General features: G+C 52.7%; 1 long non-coding RNA gene across 1 annotated transcript; it reads left to right on the top strand.

Annotated features, from left to right (window-relative positions):
• Nucleotides 1–126: 126 nt before the first annotated feature.
• LOC135189790 (uncharacterized) lies at nt 127–5,257 on the top strand. Its single transcript, XR_010308303.1, has 3 exons — nt 127–514; nt 1,291–1,438; nt 4,017–5,257. It is a non-coding gene; the product is annotated as an uncharacterized LOC135189790 (long non-coding RNA).
• Nucleotides 5,258–15,205: the final 9,948 nt, after the last annotated feature.

Genomic DNA, 15,205 nt, shown 5'->3' with positions numbered 1-15,205 from the left:
GCTGCCCTCCCGGCGGCTGCCCTCCCGGCGGCTGCCCTCCCGGCGGCTGCCCTCCCGGCGGCTGCCCTCCCGGCGGCTGCCCTCCCGGCGGCTGCCCTCCCGGCGGAACAGGCGCGGGCCCGGCTGCGGCCCGGAGGGGCAGCGAGCGGCGCGGGCACGCCGGGGAGGCAGCTGGGGAGGTTTACGAAGCTGTGCGGGCTCCCGGGTGGGCTGGAAGTAGTGCTGCTGGCTACGGACCGCGGAGTTGGGAGTTCCATCCACGCCAGAGGAGGGAGTTCTTTCAGGCTGCCCGGGGGAGGTGGAGGTTCCATCTCCGGAGACACTCAGACCCCGCCTGGATGGGGTCCTGCGTGGCCTTCCCTAGGCAGGGGGATTGCACTCGCTGTCCAGAGGTCCCTCCAGCCCCTCCCGTGCTGCTTTGGCAGAGCGGCGCTGTCCTGCCCTGGGCCACTGGAGGTCTTTACGGAGCCCTCTAATTGCCTGTTTGAAATGGAAAGTCAACTGCCAAACAGAGGTGAGGTTGTGAAGCAGCCAGAAGCTGGGTAGCAGCATTGGGAACAAGCAGATCTCATGGCGCTGGGGAGGCTCCCGCCCCGGGGCGATGGTGTGGCTCGGGTGTAGCACGGCTCAGGGTCTACTGTGGTTTGGAAGCACAACAGTTGGTGACCTGAGGAGGCTGAGGGGACACCTGGCTCTCTGCAGCTCCTGAGGGGAGGCTGGGGGCAGCTGAGGGTCAGTCTCTGCTCCCAGTTGACAAATTCTTGCCAGAGAGAGTGATTGGCACTGGAATGGGCTGCCCAGGGAGGTGGTGGAGTCGCTGTCCCTGGAGGTGTTGCAGCCAAGCCTGGCTGGGGCACTTAGTGCCATGGTCTGGTTGACTGGCCAGGGCTGGGTGCTAGGTTGGGCTGGCTGAGCTTGGAGCTCTCTTCCAGCCTGGTGGATTCTGTGGTTCTATGGAGTGCTAGGCCTGTGTCCAGTAGTTCCCTGCCTCTTCACCTGGGGAGCCCAGAGCTGGACACAGTACTCCAGGTGTGGCCTCCCTAGGGCAGAGCAGAGGGGCAGGAGAACCGCCCTCAGGAGACCATTTGCTCCCTTGGCCACAAGAGCACACTGCTGGCTCCTGGGGAGCTTCTCGTCTACCAGGACTTGCAGGTCCCTCAGCTGCTTTCCAGCAGCTCAGCCCCTGTCCGGATCTGGTGTGTGAAGGCAGAAGGCAATCTCCTGTCTGACTTAGCCACAGCTTATCCTTTGCACGCTCAACTCCCGCAAAATCTTGTTGCTGGTGTCCAGGTCTGCAGTGCTGAGCATGACTCGAGCCCCACTGCCTTCAGACCCAGCCCGGAGGACACCCACACCTTTCCCGTTTGCCACCAGATGGCATCACGTTGGGCACTGATGGGTTCCTCTCCTGAGGCTGCAGCTGCTGCTGACTCTAAAGGTAGGTCTTTGGAGAGGTGCAGCTGCGTTACTTAGCTTTAGGCATACGTTTATACTTTGGAAGTTCAGAGTGCACTGCTTGGGCAGTCCTGGTCCATACCTTCAACTCATCCCTCCTGCAGCCACCTGCTTTATCTGCCTGGAGTCAACACTGACACTCCAGTTTTGGGCTCCCCAGTTGCAGAGGGACAGGGATCTGCTGGAGAAGGTCCAGCAGAGGGCCAGGAGGATGATGAGGGGACTGGAACACTGCTTCATGAGGAGAGGCTGAGTGCCCTGGGGCTGCTTAGTCTGGAGAAGAGAAGACTGAGAGGGGATTGAATCAATGTCTATAACTATCTGAGGGCTGGGGGTCAGGAGGGGGGGACAGGCTCTGCTCACTGCTCCCTGGGATAGGACAAGCAGCAATGGATGGAAGCCACAGCACAGGAGATTCCAGCTCAGCACAAGGGAGAACTTCTTGCCTGGAAGGGTCCCAGAGCAGTGGCACAGGCTGCCCAGAGAGGTTGTGGAGTCTCCTCCTCTGGAGCCTTTCCAGGCCTGTCTGGATGTGCTCCTGTGTGCCCTGAGCTGGATTGGATGGTCCTGCTGTGGCAGGGGGGTTGGACTCAGTGATCTGTTTAGGTCACTTCCAACCCCTGACGTCTGTGAGCCTGGAGATATTCCAGACCTGCCTGAATGCATTCCTGTGTGATCTGGTATTGAGACCCTGCTCTGGCAGGAGGGTTGGACTGGATGAGCTCTGGAGGTCCCTTCTAGCCCCTGACATTCTGTGATTCTGTGGTAGGTGTGGCCTCAGCAGGGCAGAGGAGAGGGGGATCTGGGATTCTGTGCAGTGTGCAGGATCTCTGTGGGGTGAAGGAGGCTGCAGGTTGGCTTCTTTTAACCACAGTTGAGCTCTGCATGGAAAACATTAAAATGGTAGAGTGCAATTTGCTGAAACTCCAAAAGATGAGGGGAGAGCATCATGCAGGGTGTAGGTGAGGCACCAGCGCTGTGTGCTGCACTGCTGGGGTTGTTTGCTGCTGGGAAAGGATAACAAATCTCTGAGTTTCACAGTTTTTGTTCAGCAGGGCTGCAGGGTTCACTGTGCTTGCTTGGAGTTGCTCTGCTCTACAGCTTCCCTGGCTGACTTAGAGGTATTAACTCAGATTTGCTCTTCAAACTTTTGCCAATTACCTCTGGATGGCAGCAGATGTAGTTAGAAGATGATTCAACCAATTCCTGAACCCACTCTGGGGATCATTCTCGACAACACTTTTATCAGCAGAAGCCAAAGTGCTGGCAATTTGGGCAAAGAGTAGGAAGTGCCCTTAAAATCTCCACACTGTCTCCAAGTCATCCCCTTCCACCCTTGCTCGGTACCCTTTGAAGGAGGCATCTCTGTTGCAGTGTTTCTTCCTGTGAAGGAGCAGTTTGGTCACTGAAGCTAAATGAAATTCAACAGTTTGGGGCCCAACCTCTGCTTCCCAGTGCTTTTTTTTAACCCTGTAAAATCATAGAATCCTGGAAGGGAGCTCAGAGCTCATCTGCTCCAACCCCCTGCCATGGTCAGGGACACCTCTCAACTCTACTCAGCTGCTCAAGGTCTCGTCCAGCCTGGCCTTGGACACCCCCATGGAGGAGGCAGCCACAGCCTCCCTGGGCAGCCCACTCCAGAGCCTCAGCATCATTGTACTGAAGAACCTCTTCCTCATCTCCAGTCTAACCCTGTTCTGCCTCAGCTCCAGACCATTCCCCCTTGGCCTATCTCCATACACGCTGATGAAAAGTCTCTCTGCAGCCTTCCTGTAGGATCCCTTCTGCTACTGGCAGGCAGCTCTGAGGTCCCCCCAGAGCCTGCTCCAGGCTGCACACCCCCAAGAAGGCAGGAGGTAGATAGCTGGCGAGATAGGAGGGAGGCCTGGCTGAGTGCAGGCGTTGTGGAACGTGTGGGGGGGGGGGCATAATCATCTGGGTGGGTTGCCTGCCTGGGGCTGTGTGGTTTCCCTGGGTTGCTCTGGGGCAAACAAAGCCAAGCTGAGCTAATTTGAGGGCTTCCCTTGCGCCCAGTGCCTATTGCTGTGCAGCAGGGAGTTGGGCTGGGAACAGGCTGGGATGTGATTTGCTTTTTTATCAGCTTTGCTGTGACCTGATTTGTATTTTAATTTTTTTTCTTGTAGCATAGTCTTAACAGTAGAAAGCCTCAGCAGTGGTGTGGACAGGTTTTGTTAGGTGCTTTTCCAGGGGGATTGAAAGGGTGAGGACTTTGTGATGGGAAGAAGGGCACCGTAGTAACATGTTCCTTCTCCAGGGTCAGCCCTTCTTAGCACCTGTCTAGGGGAGACCTACTTTTTGGCAGAAGATTCCTTCCACAAGTTGAAGAGAAGCCACTAAAGACATTCCCTCCTCTAGAAGAAATCTGTCATGTGCTGGGGTTTGTGGTGATTAAGTCTGCCCTTGCAACCAGAGCAGCAAAACGGAGTCCTCTGCTCTAGGGTTGGGAATGTCGCCCACACTGGGAGTGAGAGGAGGTGTGGAAGCCTTCATCCACCTCACAAAGGATGTGCCACAGTCACAACTGTTTTTGTTCTTGACAGGACACAAAGACAACTCAAAAGGAGGAAGAGGTTCAAAATGGAGCAAGAGGCTCAGTGCTCTGCATCTGAGTAGAGTAGATCTGTCTGCTGAAAATGCTGATACCAGCTCCTGTATCCTGATGCTTTTGTGAGTCAGAAATGATCCATTTTCCAGCACTGGCTTTAGAAGAGGCTTCCTGGGACATGTTTTCAGCAGAAAATCATGGCCTGTGTGTATAAAAATGCTGCCTGCCCGTGGGGAATGCAGGTAAGAGCATTCGTGTGTGCAAAGGAGATCTGGGTGTTCTGCTAGAGGAAGGAGGATTACCTTGGTCTCAAAGCAGGACAGTGCACTTAGGACACAGTTCTTTGGTGACTTTCAACTCAAGGCATAGATCCCAGCCTCTCATACACTACAACCACCTGGATCTTCTCCCAGCCCTGAGTGACATGGAGATGTGTGCTGCTTGCCAAAGGTGTCTTCAAACCTTGCTGTGTGACAATCAGCCTGGATAAAGGTCCTCAGATCCAGTGTATAACCTTTGGTCCTCCATGCTGGCATTCAGGAGCGAGGCTGCTCAGTCAGGAAGAGGGACAGGGATGTTCCAGAGTTCCACTGGAGGATGTGAGGATGATGAAGGGAATGAAACGTCTGTCTGAGGAGGAAAGGCTGAGAGACTTGGAGCTGTTTAGCCTGGAGAAGAGCAGCCCAAGCAGGGATTTTATGAGTTTTCATCATTTTCTGAGGGTGGGGGTAAGAAGAAGGGGTCAGGCTCTTGTCAGTGGCGCTCTGTGATGGCACAAGAGGCAATGGACACAAACTGGAACCTAAGAATGAGGAAAAGCTTCTTTATTGTGAGGGTGCTGGAGTCCTGGAGCAGGCTGCCCAGAGAGGTTGTGAATTCCCTGCTCTGGAGACTTTCCAAACTGACCTGGATGTGTTCCTGTGTGCCCTGCCCTGGGTGATCCTGCTCTGGCAGGGGGCTTGGACTCGATCTCCCAAGGTCTTTTCCAACCCCTACCATTCTGTGGTTGTGTGTGTGCTGTCCCTGGTGTGTTTTCAGACCGTCCTACTCCTCAAGCTGCCCTTAAGGCCAGCATGATGAATGCACATGGGAGGTGGTGTGATGAGTGGGGAATGTACGTGCAGGTCCTGCCACGAAGTGACAAAGCCTCTGTGTGTGCAACTCTGCCTCCCACGAGCTATTTTGATAATGTAGCCTGTAGGTGTCCAAGTAAAAGATACTAAGTGCTGTGCTTCAGCTTGGATATTTCACTTACAGTGGTTGCAGTCACTTCAAGGTCTTGCTAGCACATTTTCATCTGATGGTTATCAATGAAAGGGGGAAAAGAAGGTTTGGTTTAGCTTTTTGTGCCCAGAACTGTGCCACTTTACAGATTCCATCCAAGATATTAGGGAGGGTTTCAACCACATGTAACCAAGAGTGACTCACGTAAGACAGGAGTCATCTGTAAACCTGTATGAGCCTGTACCCAGGATGGGTGTTGTGGTTCAGGCTAAATTAGGGGAATTTCTGTTAAATATTTGTCATTTTGAGTGCCACACAGCTGAGGGCTCTGATTCAATATCATTACCCACTCTCAACAGATTGGGTTAATGTAGTTCTTGCACTGAAATGAGTCCTAGAGCCAATGCACAGGTTTTAGACCATGCTCACAAGGCAGCTGAATAAGTGTGGCTGAGGCAGGTAGCTGCTGGGGTGGGGTGGGAGTGGAAGTGTGTGGATGGCATTCCAGAGGGAACAGCAATCCCTCCAGCTGGCCTCATCCCTGAGGGAACTGGCCACAGCCTGGCTCAAGCAGGAACGGCTTCTCTTGGAGGAGCAGTTGTGGTTCATGCCTACAGCAGCCTGCCAAGCCTCTTCTTGCAGAAGTGTGTCTTGTGCAGGTGGCACAGCTGCCATGCCGCAGCAGAGATCTCCCACAGCTCCCTGGAGCAACCACAGCTCCCAGCCCCCTGCCCTGGGGAAACTGGCAGCAATTAGAGGTTACTTTATCATGGCATGCAGTAAACTAAACCAGTTGTGTAGGCTGCTCAGTCAGTCCTGCAGAGGCTTTGGGAGCATCTCGGGGGTGGGTTGGCTGGGAGCAGGAACAGCCAGGACCACTGCAAGGTAACCTCCCTGCTGCTGCTGAATTGGAGCCTTCAGAGCTGGGCCATGAGACTTCCTGACCTGCAGTCTGAGCTCTTGGGTCATACAGCTGTAGAGTGGCAGGGGCTGGAAGTGGCCTCTAGAGGTAGCTGGTCCAAGCTCCCTGCCAAAGTAGGTTTGCCCTAGGTGACCTTGGAGGTGATGAGGTTCTCCAAGCTGTGAATCCTTACTCTGTATAGTCCAGCACATGGCCAGTCCATACTGAGAGCAGCAAGCTGAATGAGAGAGTCACTTTGCAGTCCTGAACCTGCAGGAGATGACTGAGGCCTTGTGCCCAGCATGACTTTTCCTGGTGTTATACTTGCATGTTGTGTCAGGAAAGGATTGAACATGCAGAGCAAGTGGAGAGCAGAACAGCAAACAGAGCAGGTGGAGCCCTATGAACCCTTCCCTCGGAGGTGAAACTGGCAGGGGCTAGGAGAAGTGACTGCAAAGCTTCAGAAGTTTCTAGGGCACTGCCCAGGGTGAGCAAACTGCCACCAGCAGCCATTCCCATAGCACTGGTGGTGCTCAGCAACACTTCCCTGTGGAAACACAAAGCAGACCACAAACTTCTCAACAAAGACATTTTGAAATGTCAAGAATGCTGCAATTGGCAACAGCATGTCACTGGGAGAGGAGGACATCTTGACACCAGAGCAGATGGCAGGGAGACAATTGAGTGCTATGGCTTGGAGCTGTAAAGGGAAGTCATGATTTGAACAGCTACCAGTCTAATTAGTGACTTAACTCATCTTCTGACCTCACCAGGTGAAAGCAGAGTACCAGAAACTTGTCGGGGGCTGAGAGTGGAAAAGGTGCAGTGAGAAACTGTTTGCTGCTCCTGATCAATTCAGAACCAATCCTGGAACTGTCTTTCAAGAAGACAACTTGAGCTGTCAGAGCTTTAAAAGGGTGCAGGAGCAAAATCCTGCCTGTTCTAGCTCTACAAAGCCATCTAAAGGTGGAGCACTGCTGTTCATCTGCTCTGGCTCAGAGCTTCCACACTCTGATGTCCCCTTCTTACAGTCCAGTGGCTCTCAGTGGATTTGCTCAGGGTTCACTTTGGTGTAAATGAGGTGGGACCTGGGATCCTGGAAGAGCAGTGGGCGTGGGTGTGTGGCCTGGTTCTCGGTTAGTCAGACATTGCTTTGCAAGTCTCAGAGCTGTGCAGCCAGTGTCAGTGTCACCGAGAGAGCCAAGGAGAAGCAGAGTACAGTTTGCATCAGAGAGCATCCAGGCTGAAGGTGGCTTTGCTCTTGAGAAGCTGGGCAGAGATGAATTCATTTCATCTCACCTGTGCACTGCTGCAGTTGGCCAGAAATTAACTGGAGGAGGTTAGAATTAGGAACGAGTGTGTTTGCTTGCTCAGAAGCTCAGTGTGGAGAGAAGATGAGATCCAGCTGCTTCCTCCTCCTTTCCAGGTGTCTTCTGTTAGCTACCTTTGCTTTAGCAAGCACTTTGCAGGACATGGTGAGGCTCTATGGAAGGTTGCAGCCTCTCCAATCTCCTGCCTGGAGTTTCATTTGCACAATTCATTTGTGATGAAGCATCAGGGAGAAGCATTTGACAATGAGGATCTCTAAAACACTTAAAATTCAAGTGTTGGAGAGGGTCTGGTCACATTAGAGCAATCAACCATCTGGAGACAGGTGAATAGAAGCATCTTAAACTCCTCATCAAAAGGCACTCTGACCTCCATTATCAGGCTCCTAATGATTCATTGATCACACTTCCACTGTTCCAACAAAGACATCAGGAGCCTAAAGGTTTCCAGATATCCAACATCAGAGATTTTTCTTCCTGCCTCACAACTGCACTTGACAGATGACCTTTAGTCTTTCCTTCCCATTAGTGAGGTGTTTAACCAAGATAATGCAGATACATTTCTCACAGTTCTCTGATGCTCCTGCTCACAGAATCCTCCATTTGGTACCACTTGGTAAACAGAGAACAGGATTTTGCTTTGGTAAATGCCTTCATTATAAATAAGTGCCCTGCTTTCAGCTTTCCTCTTCCACTAAGATCAGGAGGTTTAAAAGCCTCTGAGTGATTCTGCGAACGCAGGTGGTTAACCTGATGCTGTTTCACAGGCAGGCTGGGGTGTGCTGGCTGTGCAAGAGGTTTGCAGGAGGGGTGTGTGGTCTGTTTGCATCCATCCAGCCTGCCAACAGTTGCACTTCCCTCTCCAGAGGACCAAGGGGTCCCACGCACTCCTCATTTACACCTCCAGGCTGCACTGTGGCTTGCCTTCCCATCCTGAGCTCACCTGAAACCTGCGGGCCTGGGGACAGAGGACAGGGGAGCTGTGACATTGAGGCCATCTGCAGCCAAGAGCTCACCCAGGGTCCTGGGCAGCTCTGCACAGCCTGTGCAGGAACTCTTGCTGGCAGTACCGGAGCTGGCAGCTGAAGGTGACTGAAGCGTGCCCAGGAGAGCTGCAGTCACACCTCTGGACCATGGCAGCAGTCCTCTTCTCTCTGCTTCTTCAGCCCTACTAAGTGTCTCCTGATGGAGATGCTGTGGAGGGCACAAAAGTGTTAAAGAGCTTCATCACCTCAGGGCTTGTCCCTGGTCCCTCAGCGGTCCTCCCTGGACATCCCCACTCTGCTGTGTAGGGAAAACCTGAAACTACTCCACTGAGGTCAGGAAGCTGAGAACTGTGTCTTTGTCAGAAGGCTGTTCCCTGCTGGGCACAGGAGGCAAGGGAAGTTGTCCTGCCCGGATGAGCTGACACCCTGACCTGTGCTCTGCAGGTGAAGGCAGGCAGGGAGGGAAGCAGCAGGCAGACAGCATGGCAGAGCAGCTGAGCTCAAGGTCACTTGGCTGTTAGCCCAAATGCATCCAAAAATACAGGAAGCCAGCAACTGGGCAGGCTGGCAGCCCGAGAAGGAAATAGCTGAGCCATGCCACTGTTCAGCAGGGGTGTGCAGGTTCTGCCAGCACCCTTGGAAGGCCACCATGGACGTGGCCGCTGGCACCGTCACTGCTCGTGGGCTAGCACAGCTGTGTCAGTTGAACTCAGCCTCACTTTACCTGAATACAGCTTCAAAAGTACATTCTGGAACAGATCAGGAATTCCTGAGAACTTTTCATCTTCTTCTGGGATGAAGAGATGGATGAGTGAAGGCTTTGATCTAAGATGCCTCTTAGAGCAGCAAGTGCATGCTCTGGGCTGCAGCTATGCACAGCTCTGAGGCTCTTGCAAGGTTCCATCAATTCTCAGACAGTTAAATTTTTCTTTCTCCTTCTATTAATAGTCATAAATGTGTGGAAAATTACCCTAATCTTCTTCCAAAGAGGATGTGCCTCCAGAACCACTTCCAGTCCCAGGGACCTCAAAATTCTGCTCCCATATTTAGAGGCGATAAAAACAAGCCTTGAATTTCTGACCAGACTCCAAATATAGTCTCTTTCTTTCTGCCAACCCCAAATGCACCTTTTTATTTCATTCACTTTTGTTTAAATCCAACTTTGTTCCACACTTCCCATTCTATAAATGTCTCTTGCACTATAATTATTTAAATAAGTGGGAAAGTGCCCAGCTTAGGGAAGTGGATTGGGATGTGGCTGGAGGCGCCTGCTGGGGCCTGTGCCCTGCTCCTCTCCTGACTGCTCCCTGGCTTCAGTGGGATTACACCAGAGCTGAACCCACCCTGGGCAGCACACATTGCTGTGGGCAGTTGGTTGACAGCTGTGAAGTGGACCTTGTGCTGTTCCTACAGGATTTATCCAAGTCTTCATAGAGGCCTTTCAGTAGCTGAATGGAGGCTACAAGCAGGCTGCAAAGGGACTGCTCTCAAAGGCCTGCAGGGACAGGACCAGGGGCAGTGGTTTGAAATGGGAGCAGAGCAGGTTGAGATTGGATGTGAGGAACAAGTTCTGCACCAGGAGGCTGCTGGAACACTGCAACAGGTTGCCCAGGGAGGTGGTTGAGGCTCCATCCCTGGAGCTATTCCAGGTGAGGCTGGAAAAGGCTCTGAGCTCCTGCTCTAGTGGAGGATGTCCCTGGTGGCTGCAGGGGGTTGGGCTGGATGACCTCGAAAGGTCCCTTCCAACCCAAACCTGTCTGAGCTGTTCTGCCCTGTGTAAGGGGAAGCCAGATGGTGTCATGCTGGTAGCCAGGTTCTGTTAGGCAAGGAAGTGTGCCCAGCATCAAGGATGGATGCCCAGTGTCAAGGAAGGGTGCCCAGCATCAAGGAAGGGTGCCCAGTGTCAAGGTGGCTGGCCAAAGCTCTTTGGTTCTCCCCAGCAGAGCTGAGCCTGCCCCAGGCTCTAAGCACAGCCTGCTCTGCTCACAGGTGTGGTCACTTCTCAGAGGAGTCGCCAGATGACTTGGAGGTGAGCTGGGAGTGAACTCTTGGAGGCCACGAGTCAATGCTCAGAGCAGGCTGGGTGTCTTGGTGGAGGGTAGCAGCATTTGTTCAGCTGCATTCCTTGCACTCGGGCTATAAAAAGCAGCAGATGAAGGCTCAAACGTGAAGCCACAGAACAGAGAATTGAAGAGTGACAGCAGAAGTGTTTCAGTATCCACCCACCACTTGCACAAGGAGTGAGGAGTAGTCTTTGCCTGTTCCAGGGGGCCTGTCTTGTCAGTCTGCTAGCACTTGGGTCACAACTTCTCCCTGATCTAAGTGGCTTTATGAGAGCTGCCTGCAGCCTGCGCAGGGCAGACCTCCCCAGGTGGTTGTTCAGTGCAGGTTCCAGCCCTACGCTGTGGTACTTTCACAGGAGCCTTCTGAGGTGAGCTGTGACACTGAGATGCCAGCCTCTTCAATTTTTATGACCTAGTCTTGTTCCCTTAGCTTAGGGATTGGCCTTTGGAGGCAGTTCCATTCTTCACACATCCATCCTCCCGAGGTGTTTACTGCCAAAGCCGTTTGGCTCCGTTTCCTGTGTCAGCGCTGGAGAGCAGTGTCCCTCTGCACCAGCCACTGCCTCCTGCTGCTCTCTGCCTCTTTTCGAGTCAACATCACAACTCTCTTCCAAGTTGGAAATGGTCCCAGCAGTAGTTCTTATATGCTTGGTGACAGTTTGCCCTTGCTGCTCCTTAAGGGCCAACTTAATGGATGCTGAAGGAATCTGGAGGTCTCAACAGGATGCTCTACATCAGGTTAAGGTCTTGGCTGCTCTGGAGCTGCTGCAGCTGTAGCTCCCTTGTGTGACCTTCCAGCACAGGAGGAACTCATACCTTTGGAATCAAACAGATGAAGAGCAGCCTGAGCAAGCTGCTGTGGTGGGGGATGCCCCTGCCCACTGCAGGGGGGCTGGAGAAGGTGCCCTGTGAAGGTCCCTTCTGACCCAAACCGTTCTATGATTCTGTGAATGAATGAAGCAGAGGTGCTGTAGGAGCAGCTGAGCTCACAGCAGATGGCTGTGTAGTGGTGAACCAGACAGTGAGGATTTGCAGGTCGAGCACTTATTGCTCTCCTGGAAACCTTTGAGGCAGAGATTTGGTCCAGTCAGGAGCAACCTGAGCTGCTGCTTTGCTGGGGCAGCAGCCACCTGCTCCAGCAGGCCCTGTGGCTGCTGGTGAGATCCTGCATGCTCTTGGCTCACAGTGCACAGAACAGTGGAAAAGCAGAGCCCAGTAGGAGTTCTTCTACACTATCATGCTAAAAAGTTAATGAAGTTCATAATCTGGATCCCTCACTGGTTGCTGTTCCCCCCCCCCCAGTGTATATAAATGTATATTAGATATGAATATAGAGAGGGGTATGTTTGGGATGTCCTGGTCTGAGAGCCCCTCCTGTCAGTGTGGGGCAGATGTTATCTAAGCAGATATTATCTGCATAGTCCTCGAAGCATGTAGCTGGTTTTGCTTGTTGTAATTCTGCACTGGATGATTTCCTCTTGTCTAGCCAGGGGTTAAAAACCACCCTGGAATGTACTTCTAGGAAACAATTAAGGGTTGGTGAGTCAAAAGCTCCGTTGCTGCACCGGAGCCGGGAAGGGGCAGAGGGAGAAGCCTCTGATGGTAGCCTTCATTAACTGAAAAGCAGCTGAAAGCCTCACAACAGATAAATTCTTAGGTACATCTGGCTCGATGGCTGTGTCCCTGCTGGGGTCTGGACCAACAAACAAGGCCTGCTTGGCCTCCTGCGGTTACCTCTGCAGCACTCTAGACCTGTCACCCCCCCCCCCGGCTTTGCCGTTTGCCTTGCTGCTGACAGAACGCTTGGGGAAGTGGAAGGAGAGGGGATAGTGGAGCAGTTTGACAGCTCTAATGATGAATATTTAAGAGCTGCTTAAGTGTGCTCTCTTTTATCACCTCATTTCCTATCAATGACAGCATTGGAAGCACTTGTCTCATTTTTCAAATCAAAGCTTCCTCAAGCAAAATGCTGGGAGACCAAATAGCTTCTGTATTAATCACAGAGGGTGGGGACAGATCCATCAAGTGCTTCGGAGGGTTTGAGAGTGCTCCATCCTCGTGGAGCTTTCGCTTCCCATTTCTCACCCTGCGCCTCCTGTGAATGAGCTTTGTGATTCTTCCTGTGCCGACGAGGCTTTCAGGTTCATCTTTCTTCAGCAGTGCGTCAAATGGTGCCTGAGCCGTGATGAAAAGAGCAAGTTCTAATTGGGGTTAGTCACAGGCAGGAGGAGAGAGGAGGCAGAGGGTTTGTTTTTGAAGGAGGGCAGCTCTTGCTCTGCTTCCACTGGGTCAGGGTTCGTCAAAGCGTGATGGAGCTGCAGCTTTGAAAGCTCCTGGCCTGAGGCAGAAGCTGTGCTCTTGCCTGATGTTTATTCTGGGCTCTGGAATTTGCTGCACCAGAGGTTGGCTTTGGCCACGATGGTGAAGTGATCCCAGTGAATGTGATCTGTTCTTGGTGCATACACAGAAAGCTTCTCACCAGATTCCATTAACCACTGGTGGCACTGAAGTTCGGCTGCAGCTGGAGGAGGGCCATGCCCTCAGAGGTGTGCAGCCCATACCTGGTGCTAGCTGGGCTGGCACTTCACCACTTGGGAGGCTGGAGGTGGCAGAGCACTGGGATGCCTTCCCCAGCTGCTTGGAGGAGCCTGGTTTTGCCACTGCAGCCTGTGACTTCACATCCTGTGTGTTACTGAAAGGTGCCACGGGATGAAGAGCAGCTCATGGTGCTTGCTGCTGTCACTGGAGGGGAACAGAATTCCTGCTGGTCTCAGCCAGGCTGGGAAGTTTGATGGTAGAGCAATGTGAGGCAGTCTGCAGACCGGAGATGTGTGGGACCCAAGGGAGGGATGTCTTTGTTAGGCAAGAGTGGAGGAAAAGAATTGACAGAGAAGCAGAGAGAGTGAGTAGGCTGCAGAGAAATGGTTTGTGAGGATGAAAGGCAGGCTCAGAAGTCCTTCATGTGCCTGGGTAAAAGCATCCTTGAGCTCAGAAGAGCCTTGGCCACAGCTCCCACTGCAGTGAGTAAGATCTGCTTCCAGCCACCGAAGGGTGAACCTCTTACCAAAGACACCCACAGCTGAAACTGTTGGATTGTTGTCTTCATGAAGTGTTGTTTTCTACACTATATTTAGTCTGCATCTTCCTGGCTCTAAACTTAGCAATATTTTGGTCCAGCTACTGAGCTAGAGGCAGCTACAGAAAAACAAAGCTGCAAACCTTGTAGAGCTCTCTCTGCTGTTAACTGTTTCTAACACTTTAGTCATTGATTATGTTTCTCATTTTCCAGAGAGCCCCTCACATTTTGCCCTCTGGATGATTGCTTTGCTTCTCTGCTGATGCACAGTCAGGTTTCATAGCTCAGCAATCTGTTTCTCACTCTGTGAGGTCCGGAGGAGGCCACAGAGGTGGTCAGAGGGCTGCAGCACCTCCCCTGTGGGGACAGGCTGAGAGAACTGGGGCTGCTGGGGGTGTGCTTGAGGCTCTGTCCCTGGAGACATTCAAAGTCAGACTTGATGTGGCCCTGGGCAGCCTGATCTAGCCAGAGGTGTCCCTGCTGACTGCAGGGTGGGGTTGGACAAGATGCCCTCGGAGAGTCCCTTCCGACCCAATGCAATCAGTGAATCTGTGCTCAGCCTGGAGAAGAGGAGGCTCTGGGCAGACCTTCTGGTGGCCTTTCAGTATCTGAAGGAGGCTACAAGAAAGCTGGGAAGGAACTTTCTACAAGGGCTTGCGCTGATAGGACAAGGGGCAGTGGCTTTGGGCTGAAAGAGGGGAGATTGAGCCTGGAGGTTGGGAAGAAACTCGTTACAGTGAAGGTGGTGAGACACCAACAAGGAAACTCAGGACCCAGCTGGTGACGACAACCAAGACCCAGGTAGTGAAGACAACCAAGCCCCAGCTGATGAGGACAGCCAGGATGCCCTTTGTTAGAAAGACAAACTATGTCCTGAAACTCCCACTCTAAGTTTCCCACTGAGACTGTGTAAGAGGGCAGGTTGCAGCCAAACCCTGACTTTGGCCTCAAAGAGAGGAGCCAGCCCTAAGTGGAGTGACAGAAATGAGCAGAGACCCTGCTGGGCTGGCAGGGAGAACATCAGTCACAACAGTTAGTTTTTGTTAATTGAAGTGATTAGCACCCAGGGCATATTAGCTGTGCTGCTCAGCCCGGTGAAAATGAGCTCACCAAATCACGTCCAAAGTTTAAAGTGGGTCAAAAATAAATTGAATCAGTGACCTTTAGCAGGAATTTTCCCTGGGGCAGAGCAGGATGTGTCATGTGCCCAAGCAAGCTCTTTTCTTTTCACCAGGTTCTCTCTTCTGCAGGAGGCTTTCAGCAGGCTTCAAACTTCTGCTGGTCACAGCTTGTCCGGCAGCCTTGGAGCAGGGAGCTGTGCCGACACAGCACAGCCAAGGTTCCACCTGGCTCTGTGAGGGGAGTGCAGGGACACAGGATGGATGAGCTGAAAAGGGGTCGCTGGAGGTCATCTGGTTCAATCTCAAGCAGGGACACTTAGACCTGATTGCTCAGGACCACGTCAGAGAATCATTTAGGTTGGGAAAGACCTTTAAGATCATCTAATCCAACCCTAAACCTGAGACTGCCCAAAGTCCACCAGCAGCCGTGGGGAGAGATGCTGAGGCCCTCCAGCCGGGCTGGCTGATGCCTGCAGGGAAATCAA

Source organism: Pogoniulus pusillus, chromosome 34, assembly GCF_015220805.1.
Source record: "Pogoniulus pusillus isolate bPogPus1 chromosome 34, bPogPus1.pri, whole genome shotgun sequence".
Classification (NCBI taxonomy): Eukaryota; Metazoa; Chordata; class Aves; order Piciformes; family Lybiidae; genus Pogoniulus; species Pogoniulus pusillus.
Note: the sequence above shows the minus strand (reverse complement) of the source record. Positions and strands in the feature narration are given on the sequence as shown.